The sequence below is a fragment of the Castor canadensis genome, chromosome 7 (assembly GCF_047511655.1).
Source record: "Castor canadensis chromosome 7, mCasCan1.hap1v2, whole genome shotgun sequence".
NCBI lineage: Eukaryota > Metazoa > Chordata > Mammalia > Rodentia > Castoridae > Castor > Castor canadensis.
This window is the reverse complement of record NC_133392.1, coordinates 116,940,271-116,953,007: the sequence shown is the minus strand read 5'-3', so window position 1 is coordinate 116,953,007 and position 12,737 is coordinate 116,940,271. Positions and strand designations below refer to the sequence as shown.

The 12,737-nt window shown below is 42.9% G+C and overlaps 1 protein-coding gene across 10 annotated transcripts in view; it reads right to left on the bottom strand.

The window, feature by feature from the left end:
• Dab1 (DAB adaptor protein 1) overlaps positions 1 to 12,737 on the bottom strand; it is a 1,106,217-nt gene that overhangs the window by 388,553 nt on the left and 704,927 nt on the right. For 8 of the 10 annotated variants that reach the window (XM_074080005.1, XM_074079996.1, XM_074079999.1 and 5 more), the window contains exon 1: positions 2,940 to 3,090. The exons of 1 other annotated variant lie outside the window; for it this stretch is intronic. The gene's annotated coding sequence lies outside the window, so the exon portion shown is untranslated. Of the gene's footprint in view, positions 1 to 2,939; positions 3,091 to 3,208; positions 3,265 to 12,737 lie in introns of those variants that run through there. One more of the 10 variants, XM_074079998.1, reaches the window with a different exon arrangement.

Here is a 12,737-nt window from a genome sequence, read left to right as displayed (position 1 = left end):
AAACAAAATGTTTGACTTGAGTGAATTATCAAAATGACATGCTGCCTCAAATAGACTCTTCATCTGCCTGCAGGGTGATCCTAAGCAGCAGAAATCCAGCAAACACAGTTTTTAGATGGGTATATCATGTACCAAGTCAGACATTCACTTATTTAAGAAAAAATATTTTGGAGAGCAAAGAGAAGGGTAGAGGCATCTTCCTGTCTTGTCTCTGGGTGGGCTGAGGGGGGAGAAAGTGAACAATAAGTGATAGGATCTCTTCCACGCAGCCCCACACAATGACGTGTCTTGAAATGAGACATACTGTGAAACAGCTTGTGAGATGAGCTTCATCAACAATAAGTAATTTTTATTCCGATTTTATTGTTGAACACAATGAGCATGATTAAATGTTTCAGATATGCCTATTCAGACCGTAAGCAAACCATCAAAAAATCTCCACTAAAAATCATCTTTTAAACCCGCTTTTAGGAAGAGGTTTAATTGCCAAGTTGATGTGGAGAACCAAATCCCCATTTGACAGCGGCACAGTTCCCGGGAAGATAGTGACACGTTTGAGCTTCCCACCTTGGCCTCTTCTCTCACCGCTGCAGATCCTACCAGCGTTGCCAAATAGTTACAATGTCAGTCCTTTCAAATTACTGCATTTTGAACTTCCTAAACCTTTAAGAGGGCCTCTGTGTATGGAAAAGAACAATAGCGCTTCAAAAGCCATTTCTGCGAGTTCTTCAATACTACATTTGAATGCTAGGATTTCAATCAAGGACATCAGCAGACAATTTCTGATTGCTTAGAAGTTGACTTTTATACAGCTTTGATTAGGTCGCCCTTCTCAATGGGAAATCAAGAAAATCTTTGATCCCTTTCAGCTTCCAGAAATGTCACCAAGGCTCTTCAGGATAGGGAATGAAATGGGAAGGGGAGCATTCATACTCCATCTAACCTCTCCCCCACCACATTCCATTTATTTTCTTGCCCATACAATTCAGGGATCCATCCAAAGTCACTCATCATTGAGATAATAAAAACAATGAGTGCTAATTCAGGGGGTGGGGATGGTTTATCATTTTATGGATTTCCCAAAGACCCATAATTGGCACATGAATGTACAAACGTGAACCAGATAATTAGGGGGTTCAAAATGTAAGCCACCTTTAATTTATATGATTACTTGAAAACATGTTAAGTGTTGGGAAGTGTCAGCGGGAACCCCCCACAAGGCTTTTATTCAAAACCATCAACATTGTGAAAGTGTGTCTAACGGGCCAGCGGGAGGGGATCTGGAGGGAGGGAGGGAGGGAGGGAGGGAAGACTGGTATCACAGATGCTAGTTAGGTCCTCATGGGTCCCCTGGGAGAGGCACTGTAGCACTGGCGTCAGAGGAGGCCTCAATGGCGACCCGCTCCACAGAAGAGAAAGGCGCTCTCGACTCGCTGCTCTAGCTAACCACACTCCACACTGGCGTGAGCCGACACACAAACGCACACGCAAGCACCGACCCACGCGGGCACGCACCTACCCGTGGCGACGCACAGCGGAGCGCAAAGATGCCCGCGCCGCGGCGCTCTCCACTCCTCCCGCCGCCACCGAGCGCCAGGCGGTCGCCAAGCGCCCCCGGCTTCCCCACCCCCACCCCATTCCTTCAGACTCTCCCAGCGCAGGCGGAAGTGCCCCGGCAGACCCCCAACAATGAGGACTTGTGTGATGCAGTTGGGGGCTGGGGATAGTTCACACGGAGTGAAACATACACAGTCTGGCGGGTCCCGAAGCAGGCAACGCAGTAGCCAAGTGGCCTCAGCTAGCCAAGCAGCTTTCCTTCGCGTCCACCACCCCCCACCCCGCCCCGGTCCGTTCCACTAGAATTACCAAAATACTACTACTACTAATAATAACTGTAAAAGGGAAAAGAAAAGGCACCTTCAAAAGTGCAAAGAAAAGAGACACCCTCCCACCAGAGGTCACAATAATACTCCGCGGGCGCAGCTAGCGCAAGCAGCATGCAGTGGGATTTGGAAATTTACTTTGTAGCCTCACCCAACGGCCCTTTCCAGGCGCCGCGACACAACCTCCCCTCATGCTGGACTCACTGCCTCCGGTTGTCTCGGCGGTAGAGCCCCCATCCCCACCTCCACCCCCGCCACCCTCAACCCTTCCACGGCTCCTTTATGAGCCGAACCATGGGGATTTAAAGTTTCCCCAGTAGGAAAACACTGAGCTCTGCCTGCGAGGTAGAGCGTGGAGTCAGGAGCAGAGAGAGCGAACAGGGACAGGCTGCGGAGGGGGTAGCGGGGTGACAGGGGCCTGGGATGTAATGGAGGAGGACGGGCAGCAGAGAACGAGGCGATGGAGGACCCGAAGGACTGGGGTCCCAAAAACGCAAGATCCACCTCTAACGGTGTCCGCCAAAGGGTTGGGGTGACTGGGATAGAATCAGTTTTTCGAGAGCTCCAGGCAGAACCGCAGCGCAGCCGGGAAGTACAGAAGTAAGAAACCGGGTTAGAGCCAGTGAGGACTGGGGTCCGGGCCCGAGTGCCACTAGCAAGGACTGGGAGCACGAGCAGGCTCTGGAGCAGTAGAAGCAACCTTGGGGATGGCTGGAGCGAGGACCGCAGGAGGGAGAAGGATACGTGGGGTCCCGGGCAGAGGCGAACGGACAAGTCTGGAGAGAGCGTCGCGCGTGTTCAAAAGTGGGGAGATGGATGTGGGGGAGCCAGGAGTGGGTCCAGCAAGTGGAGGGTGAGGGCTGGAAACTGCTGCAGCAGCCATCCCTCAGCACCTCTAGCCAAAATCGCGAGAGGCAAGCCCCGAGAGCCCTCCTTTCTCCGCCCCGAGGTTCAGCGGGCCCCAGCTGAGCCACCCGGGCTCGCCGGCGCCGTGTCCCCGCGGGACACCTGGCCGCGCTTAACTCCAGGGCTGCGCGTGTCCCCACCGCGCCTCACCTCTGCTTGCCCAGAGCATCCTCGTCCTCCGCTGCCGCAGCCGCCCAGGAAGCGGCTCCCCATGCCCTGCCCGGCGGCCGCGGCACTCAGGCGCGCTCTCCAACCCGGGGAAGCCCCGGCGAGCGCCGAGCTGGGTCCATCCTCCCCGGGAGCCTCGAGCCCGCGTCAGAGCAGGAGGAGGAGACCGCCCCCCGCGCGGACCCGCCTCCTCCCGCGGCCCCCGCCCCGCCCGCCCCCGCGCCGACCGGGCGCCCCGCGGCGCCGCTCACCTGCCAACTCCCGGGCCGCCGCCGCCTGGCCGCCCGCAGTGCGCCCCTCGCCCCGGCCTCGCGGCTCCCGCTCCCGCCGGGGCGCTCTGTGCGCCGCCCGAGCGCGCGCTCCGAGAGCTTAGCCGAGTCGCGGTGGCGACTAGGAGGAGGAAGAGCGAGGGAGCGAGCGAACGGGGGCGCCACGGCTCTCTGTCGCGCCTCTGGAGCCCCTGCGCTCACTCCCCATCCCGGCGTGGAGAGCAGAGCGCCGAGCAGAGAGCATGGGGTCCCCGCCCCAGCTGCGCCAGCGGGGAGGGTTGAGGGAAGGAGGGGATCACAAAGTGTCCAGTGTTTGCGCCACCACTGCCATCACCATCCGCAGCCGCAGCCCCGCCCGGCCTCCTGCGTTTTCTCCTAGGGTCTACTCTTTTATTCAATCCTCTAAACATACCCATATCCCAAAATCAACAGTCAGTGGGCAAAAATACAGTCAGCGAGACCTTGTTGCCCCCCCAACTCGCTTAGCAGGAGGGGGCGTCCTCTCCCAGCGACCAAAGCTTGGTGAGGTGCCCCAGGCAGCTTTGGGCACTGGGAAGGAAAAAGGCTTGCACCTGTCTCTTTGTCATTAGTGCTAGGGAAAGGGACCTGTACCCCAAAGGGAGTACAGGCCCCAGCTTACCAGGCTTCCCTCACCCCATCTTTAGAATGTTGGGCAGTAATCCAGTGCTGGAGAAGGCTCCAGGGAACTCTATTGCTCCCTACTTCTTCGAATCCTAGCTTACAAAGGTCCTAAGAACACCAAAACGCAAAAAATACTGGGTCAGTCTGAATTCTTTCACCAGGTCAATGCCTGTTGTGTTATGTTGGTCTCCAAAGGTTCCAATGCTACCACTTGGAGCCAGGTTCCAAGGAGGAACAGAAGAGACAAGCAACAGTTAGTTTAAAAGTTTGCTTCAATTTTTGGGGGGTTACACTTCTATCCTGTCCTCCAATTGTGTAATAATAAAGCTAACATGGTGGATTTTTTTTTCCTGGTAGCTTCTGTCACTCACCCTGGAAAATTTAATGAAGCATTTTGGGTTATTACCTTCAGAGTCAATGGGCTAAAAATACTTAGTCTAATGCACTCCTTGTGCAGTCAATAGGTCTTGTGGCTGGTACATACAAAGTTATCGAAAGACCCTCCTTTTCTCCACGAAATTCACGACCCATTAAACTTATTCCATAATAACAGCTTCTGTACAAATGGAGGCAAACTTGGCTGTCAGGCACCTCCTGAACAAGATAGCAATTCACATAGAGACAAGAAAAATTTGTGAGGTCACTGGCGGGATGCAACCTTGGAGAATAGTTGTGAGAGGAAATTTCCCACAAGGTGGGTGGGAGTTCCCATCCCTGATTCCACTGCCTCTGGACTGACCAGGGGATCTTATGGTGGAGACCAGAGAAACTGTCTAAATCTCTCCAACTTGTCCAAAGTTCTAAAAACTAGGAAGAGTTGCCACCAGGTACCTTTCTATACTCTGTGTAGAAGTATATTCTACATTGGTGTTCAGGCTGGCCACCAACTCAATCAAGATAAAAACACTTCACTTTCCTCATCTAAGTAGTCTCAATTCCAAAAGAACAGAGAGAAACCTGAGAAGCCATGGCTGAAAATGGGGGTAGAGGAGAGTAATTGTTATGGACTTCAGTAGGCTGAACAAATGTCAAACCTTGAGGAATGGAGCATGGTCTCCACTTTCATTGACTGCCATAGGCAATGTTCTCCAAAGCATGGATAACTTTACATTGTTCCAAGACAGCCTTGGAATTTCAAAGCCATTTATATGCAGTGTAAGCCCCTGCGTGTCAGAGGTGCAGCCTTCACCTGCCTTCCACCTTGTTCAGTTGACACTGTGGCTACAGATGTTGAAGGAAATTCAGGACACTGAGTTGGCCAAGTAATGCAAATTTAAGATGATGTAAAACTCTATTTAGTGTTGGATAAAGTTCACCATGGAAACTGGGCAAATTCCCTTGAAATCCAACAGGGGCAGTAAGCTGCAGCTATTCTCAACTCCAGGCTGGGGTGGGGGTGGGAGGAGCAGGATATGTAGAATTTAATGTGGATGAGCTGCTGACCAAGGACCTAATGGCCTTCTAGGTCAAACTAAACCAAATCTCCAAGGAATATTTTGTTATTATGCTAAACATGTCAAGAAATAACTCTTCTGAAACTTAAGGTGTGAGGCTTTTGCTGTTGTTCTTTTTAAAATACCAATGTCATTTGTATTAAGTGTGGTATAAGGACAATAATCAATACGCATTCTTTTACCATTTACTCTGAAAAACAGGAAATTAATAAGAAAAGTAGCAAAGCTGTATATATTAATTACTCTGTTTCAGGCACAGTTTGGGGAATTCCTGAAATAAATTATTTAATGTTCACAACAGTGCAATAAAGGAGTTTCTGTTATCGTACAGTATTGAAAATAGACTTTGAAGGGTTGCAGGCATGGCTCAAGTGGTAGAGCACCTGCCTAGCAAATGCAAGATCCTGAGTTCAAACCCCAGAAACACCAACTGAGAGAGAGAGAGAGAGAGAGAGAGAGAGAGAGAGAGAGAGAGTGAAAAAGAGAGCGAGAGATTGAGAATGGCCTTTGGATTCTGCTAGGCCTCCTTCATCCTTGACAGGTTTCCTCTGTATTTCAACCTTCTCCACTGCACAGTGGTGACGAAGAACACCTCCTTTATGAGATTGCTATGAGCCTTAAGTTAGATAATATTTCACATAGCTGGCACTGAATAGGTTGCCCAGTAAATATTGGTTCTCATCCCAGAGTAATTCCGAAATAGGTCATTTTACTTCAGCAAGTGTTGATAAAGTCCATTCATATATCAGCACTGTGCTAGGCATTGGGAGGAGCTTGGAGTTAGCTGAGCAAGTGACATCAACACTTGTAGCCTGCAGATGAACAAAAAGTTGTGTTATCAAACTCCACATAAGTTCTCCCTAAGCACAGGATTCTCAAAAGGCAGCCTGTATAGGTACTGTTTGAAACTGACCCATAACTGGAAGCAAAACCAGTTGTCATAAACCATAAATTTCACTAGCAATAACCACTCCTCCAAAGACAGGAATACAAAGTGGAGCATTCTGTGTATTGTATAATATGTAAAATCCTACTTATTCCTGCAGCCATTTCAAATAATATAAAATGAGTTTGTGCTATGAGTTTTGGGGCTTTCTTTTCTTTTCTTGCAGCTTTATTGGGATATAGTTAACAAATACTGTATATATTTAAGGTGTACAATGTGATGTTTTGACATATGTATGCACTATGAAATAATTTCCACAATCAAACTAATTAACATATTCATCATTTTACATGGTTACTATTTTTGTGTGTGCTGAGAGCACTTAAGATCTATTCCCTAGCAAATTTCAAGCATACAGCACAAATTATTAAATATACTCACTGTGTAGAACTTATTCATTTCATAATTGTAAGTTTCTACCCATTGACCAAAATCTCCCCTTTCTCCTATTCTCTAACCTCTAGAAACCACCATTCTGTTCTCTGTTTTTATGACTTTGGGTTCTTTCAATTTCACATATTCGAGATCATGCTGTATTTGTCTTTTTCTGTCTGACTTATTTCACTTAGAATGATGTCCACTAGCCTAATCACATTGCCACAAATGGCAAGGTTTTCTGCTTTTTTTAAGACTCAATAATATTCTATTGTATATACATACCCCCACAGACACACACAAACCGCATTTTCTTTTCTTTCTTTCTTTTATTTTTGGTGGCACTGGGGTTTGAACTCAGGGCCTCACTCTTGCTAGGCTGGTGCTCTTAATGCTTGAGCCACTCCTCTGGCCATTTTTTGTGATAGGTTTTGTTTCAAGATAGGATTTCCGTAACTATTTGCCCTGGGTTGGCTTTGATTGTGATCCTCCTGATCTCTGCCCCCTGAGTATCTAGAATTACATGTGTAAGCCACAAGCACCCAGCCCACATTTTCTTTAACCACACATCTGTCAACACAGACAGGATATTGATTCTACTGTGAATAATGAAGGAAGGAGTGCAGGTATCTTCCTGCACTGTGGATATGCACCCAGAAGTGAGATTGCTGGAACAAATGGTAGTTCTGCTTTTAGTCTTTTTGCAGAACCTCTATACTGTTTTCGAAAATGGTCATATCAATTTACAATTTCACCAACAATATGCAGGGAGAGGTTATCTTTTACTTACATCCTTACCAATACTGGTCCGAATTTGACTTTTCGATAATAGCCATCCTGACAGGTATGAGGTGTTATTGTGGTTTTGATTGCATTTCTGAGCATCTTTCATAAACCTGTTAGTCATCTGTATAACTCCTTGGAAAAAAAATGTTTATTCAGGTCCTTTGCTCACCTTCTAATCAAGTTATCTGTGCTTTGCTATTGAGTTGTATGTATTCCTTATATATTTTGGACACTAACTCCTTACCTGATAATTGGTTTGTAAATATACCTTTTCATTCTGCTGAGTGTTTGCTTGGCTGTGCAGAAACTTTTTAGTTTGATGTAGTCTTCCTTGTTGACTTTTGCTTTTGTTGTCTGTGTTTTTAGTGTCATATTAAAAAAAAAAGCACTGACAAGACCAAAAATCAAGGAGTTTTACCCCTATGTTTTATTCTAGAATTTCTATGGTTTCAAGTCTTACATTTAAGTTTTTAATACATAGTAATCATTTTTTGTATTAAGTTCAATTTCATTCTTTTTTAATTTTTTTTTTTAATTTATGGTGGCACTGGGGTTTGAACTCAGGCCTCATGCTTGCTAGACAGATGCTGTTACCACTTGAGCCACTCAGCCAGCCTCAATTTCATTTTTCTGAAAGGGGATATTTAGTTTTCCCAACATCATTTATTGCAGATACTTACCCTTTACTCTGCATGTATTCTTGGCATCATCGTCAAAGCTTAGTAGCAAGTGAATGAATAGGTTTATTTCTAGGCTCTGTATTTTATTCCATTTGTCTAATTTGCCAGTTTGGATGAGAGTACCATAATGTTTTGATTGCTATATCATTGTAATATGCTTTGAAATCATGGACTGTGATACCTCCAGATTTCTTCTTCTTCTTAAGATTGTTTTGGCTATTCAGGGTCTTTTTGTGGTTCCATGTTAATTTTAGGATTTATTTAACATTTTCTATGGAAAAATGTTATTAGAATTTTGATAGGAATTGTCTTGAATCTGTGAGTTGCTTTGAGTCAGAATGGCACAGACATTAACAATAGTGATGCTTCCAATCCATGAATTTGGGATTGTTTATTTGTGTCCTATTTAATTTCTTTAATCAGTGTTTTATCATTTTGGGTATAGGGATGACTTACTTCCTTGGTTAAACTTATTCCCAAGTATTTTAATCTTTTTATGCTATTATAAATGGAATTGATATCTTAGCTTTGGAGTTTTCAAAAATAAATTATTACATAGTCAATATTAAGCAATCTGTAATGCTTACATATACTAGGAATATGGTGATGTTTCTATATACCTAAGTTCTCAAATTAAAACAATTATTAATAATGCTCAGGAGGAACATTCCTATCAAATTTTTTAGAGACATCACATGCCAAAGTATACTATCATATACAATGCACAAAGTTCAAGGTTAATAATGAAGGTATGGGTCAGACATAGTGGTGCACATCTGTAATACCAGCTACTCAGGAGGCAGAGATGGGAAGATCACTGTTCATGTCTGGCCTGTAATCCCTGCTACATGAGAAGCAGAAGTATGAGGATCACTGTCTAAAGCTAGCCCCAGGCAAAAATAAAATAACACAGAAAGGATTGGGGGTGTGGCTTAAGTGGTAGATTGCATGCGTAGCAAGTGCAAGGCACTAAGTTTAAACACCAGTACTGCCAAAAAAGAAAGAAAGAAAGAAAATAGTGAAGGCATATAAGCCTCTCACTGTTCCTTTTATTCAAGTTCATGTTATGTTTAGATTCTGTATTTTGAGAAGTTCTATTCCTTTACTTTAAAAAACTGCTGACTGCCAACTCCATACCAAGGCACAATGATAGGCACTGGCAGAGAAAGAAAACAAAAACTTGTCCTCAAACACACCATTGAATTGCATCGAGATAAATATTACGATAACAGCAAGTACAGGATGTATCAAATAGGGCATTCCACTCAGGTAGGAGGTTATGTGGACTTTATAAAGAAAGCTGTTACCAGTTTGAATTATAATTGGGCAGCTAGGTGAAGCGGGGGAAAGCTTTTCAGGCCAGAGGGAGCAGGGATATAGTAAAAGGCATAGAAGAGATTTCGGTGCAGGTGGTTGTAGTCAGCTTTAGAGAAGAAACCATGAACAAGTTAGAAAGGGTTCAGCACTTTGGAATTTAGCGTGAAAGTAAAGGTATCTACTTAAAAACAAAAATGATAAACAAATGCAGACTTTACATTAATCACATTTCAGATACATTTCTTATATGCCTTAGACACAAGTCAAACGTCCAATTACTATGTTTCTTCTGAGGTCAACAAGACAATAAAAATTTTTTTTCTATGGAGCTTCATGAAAACAGAAGGTCCCTTATTTCCTGGTATTGACCTTGCTTGATTTCAGGAAAAGGTTGTGTGGCAGTATTACCAAACTTGACTCTGGTTTCCAGTAGCTATAAATAGCATTCCTTTTCTTTTCCTAGGAGAAGGTGGAGAAGAGCAGCAACTGGGGAATTGTATTTATGCCACCAAGCTGCTCTTTTTAGCTAAATGCACAGTAGAAACAAAGCGGAGAGCTTAAGTGATCGTCAAAGGGCTTTTATGTGCCAATACAACCCACCATTTTTTTTTTACTCATTGAGTGGAGTTTAAGGTGATGTTAGCACTTGAAAAAAGGAGTAGAACAAAAGATAACAGAAAATGTGAGAGTTTCTGTTGCTTATGGAGTATCCAAAGTACAGAAGGGTTACCACAGCATAGGATAAAGCTAGCATATACTTTGGAGTGTTCATGCTAAAGGAATGATGGATTTGGATTGCTTACCTCTCTAGGGCCATTCTTCCTTCTTCTGAAACAACACCTAGATGTCATTGATGAACCATTTCCCTACCCAGTACTCTTTTTCATTTAGTTCTTGAAAATCTGACTCTACTTCCAGCTAGAGGCCCAAAGAGGTAACTCAATGCACAATGATAAGGGGATCTGGGGAAAATGCTTTCTCCATCCTACTGGACTAGAAACTTGGAAGATATTAAGCTTACAGATATAAAAAACCCACTCCATGAAGAGACCCTTCAGAGAACGAAGGTAACAGAAAATAAAACAGGAGAAAGAGACTGGAAATAGAGACTTATGAGGACACTGTTGAAGGATTTTGGTTTAGGCTTGTCTAAAGCCAACTCCCATCTTCATTTAGGTTGTTTTTTGTATGAGCAAATATATTCCCTCCACTACTCAGGGCAATTTGAATTGTTTGGTTCTTTCACTTTCAATCAAAATAATTCTGTCCAGTATACTACATAGTGTATTATGTAGTCCTATACATGATTCAGTTTAATACTTAGAGCACCCCAGATAAGTATTTGTATATAAAATATACTTGGCCTTATTCTAAGAAGAACATGAACTCACATTTTACAGCTTGGACATATACTAAGAGAGGTTCTCTATTTTACCTGAAGTCACATAGTTGAAAAATAAAATGTAAAATTCTATTTATAATAGCCCAACACAAAATACTTAGGAATAGATTAAAAATAAGTTGTACAAAGTTTCTTCATCAAAACTTACAAAACTTTGGTGAAAAAACTTAAAGTATACAAAACTAAATAGAGAGGTATACCATGTTCATGGTTTGGAAAATTCAATATGCATAAAATGTTAATTATCCCCAAATTGAAATATAAACTTATCACGATTACAACAAAAATTCCAGCACTTCTTGTCAAGAAATAGAAAAGATAAATCTAAATATATATGGGAATGGGAAGGGATTTAGAATAGCTAAAACAGTCCAGTGAAAAAAATAACAAAGTCAGAAGACTTATCCTACCCTAATATCAATGATTACTCTAAGCTGTAGCAATCAAGACAGTATAGTGATATCAATAAATGTAGATAAATTAATCAATAGAAAGAATAGAGAACCCATAAATCGACAAATATATTCAGGTTTTCCTCTTCCAAACATACCATTGTAACTCAATGAGAAAAGGAAAAACTTTAAAACATGGGACTGGAACAACTGGATGAACACACAAAACATAAATAGCCACTCCAACTTTACACCACATAGAGAACATGCCTGTAATCCCAGCACTCAGGAAGTTGAAGCAGGAGGATCATGAGTTTGAGTCCAGCCTGGGTTACGTAACCCAGATGCTAGAACTATTGTGTGCATATTCTATTATAGCCCAACCTAGATATTTTTACTAATAGTTCAAGATATGAAAAGACTCCTACATTCTCAGTATGAATGCTCTGCCATGCATGTCACTGCCTTAGCCAGAGATGTGTAAAAAGTGTCTTTTAAACTACATTAATACAGGAATGATTGGATCAAAATGGAAGCATCCTACATAAAAAGGAAGCACTCTATGGTGATGAAGTGGATTTCATCAGAAGGCAAAGAATGTCCCAGCATAGGAGTTAGTATAGATTAGATGGTGGCTTGGCAAGAATTGTAAAGAGAAATTCAAGTTCTAGATGGTAGGGGGATGGGAGAAGGAATCTTAAGCAGTAAGGCCTTAGGTCTTACTTCTTTGCTCCTTCCAACACTGATATTCTATGAGTCTTTAGGAGTTCTTATGGCTCTGAAGTCATAACCAAATAGTTCTGTTCTCCTCTGTCCCCCTAGAGAGCCAATGCAGAAGCCACAATTTTACAATGAAAGCTATAGATTGCACAGTTGAATTTGCATGAAAAAACTCATAGGGAAAAAGTCACCACTCTTTCCTGGAAATATACTGATGCAAATCACACTTTATAAAATATTTTTTTAAATAAAAAAGAATGTAATTGCTCATTGAATTGTATTATGAATGCAAATTAACTTACTGTAATTATACTATGCAATTTTCTACTTTAAAAACTTAAAAATGGAAGAGACTTGATAAGTAATTTGAAATGTAATTCTTCATTGTGTTCCTTCATTATGCAATGGGTACCATAAGCAATTTACTCTGTTTTAATGTAAAATGTTTTTAGTTCATACCTTTACATTGGCATGACTCAAATGAAACCATTCAATTCAGATAGATAGTTGTACCCTTTCCCCACAAGTACATTGCAGAAATAATCAAGATAAAATTAATACAGTACAAGGGAATTTGTGAAGAATTCTTAATATATTTTCATTCTGGAAACTTTATCATACTAAGTGTCTCTCTATCCTATGACCCAATGTACTTTAAATAATCAGGGAGTTCCTAAGTAAATAGGAGTGGGGTTATCAGCATTTATGGTTTAACAGCAAGACTCAGGCATAGAAGTAAAGCAAAGGTGTTCGAGTCTCAGCTCTGCCACTAATTAATTGTGTGACCTCCATTCTGG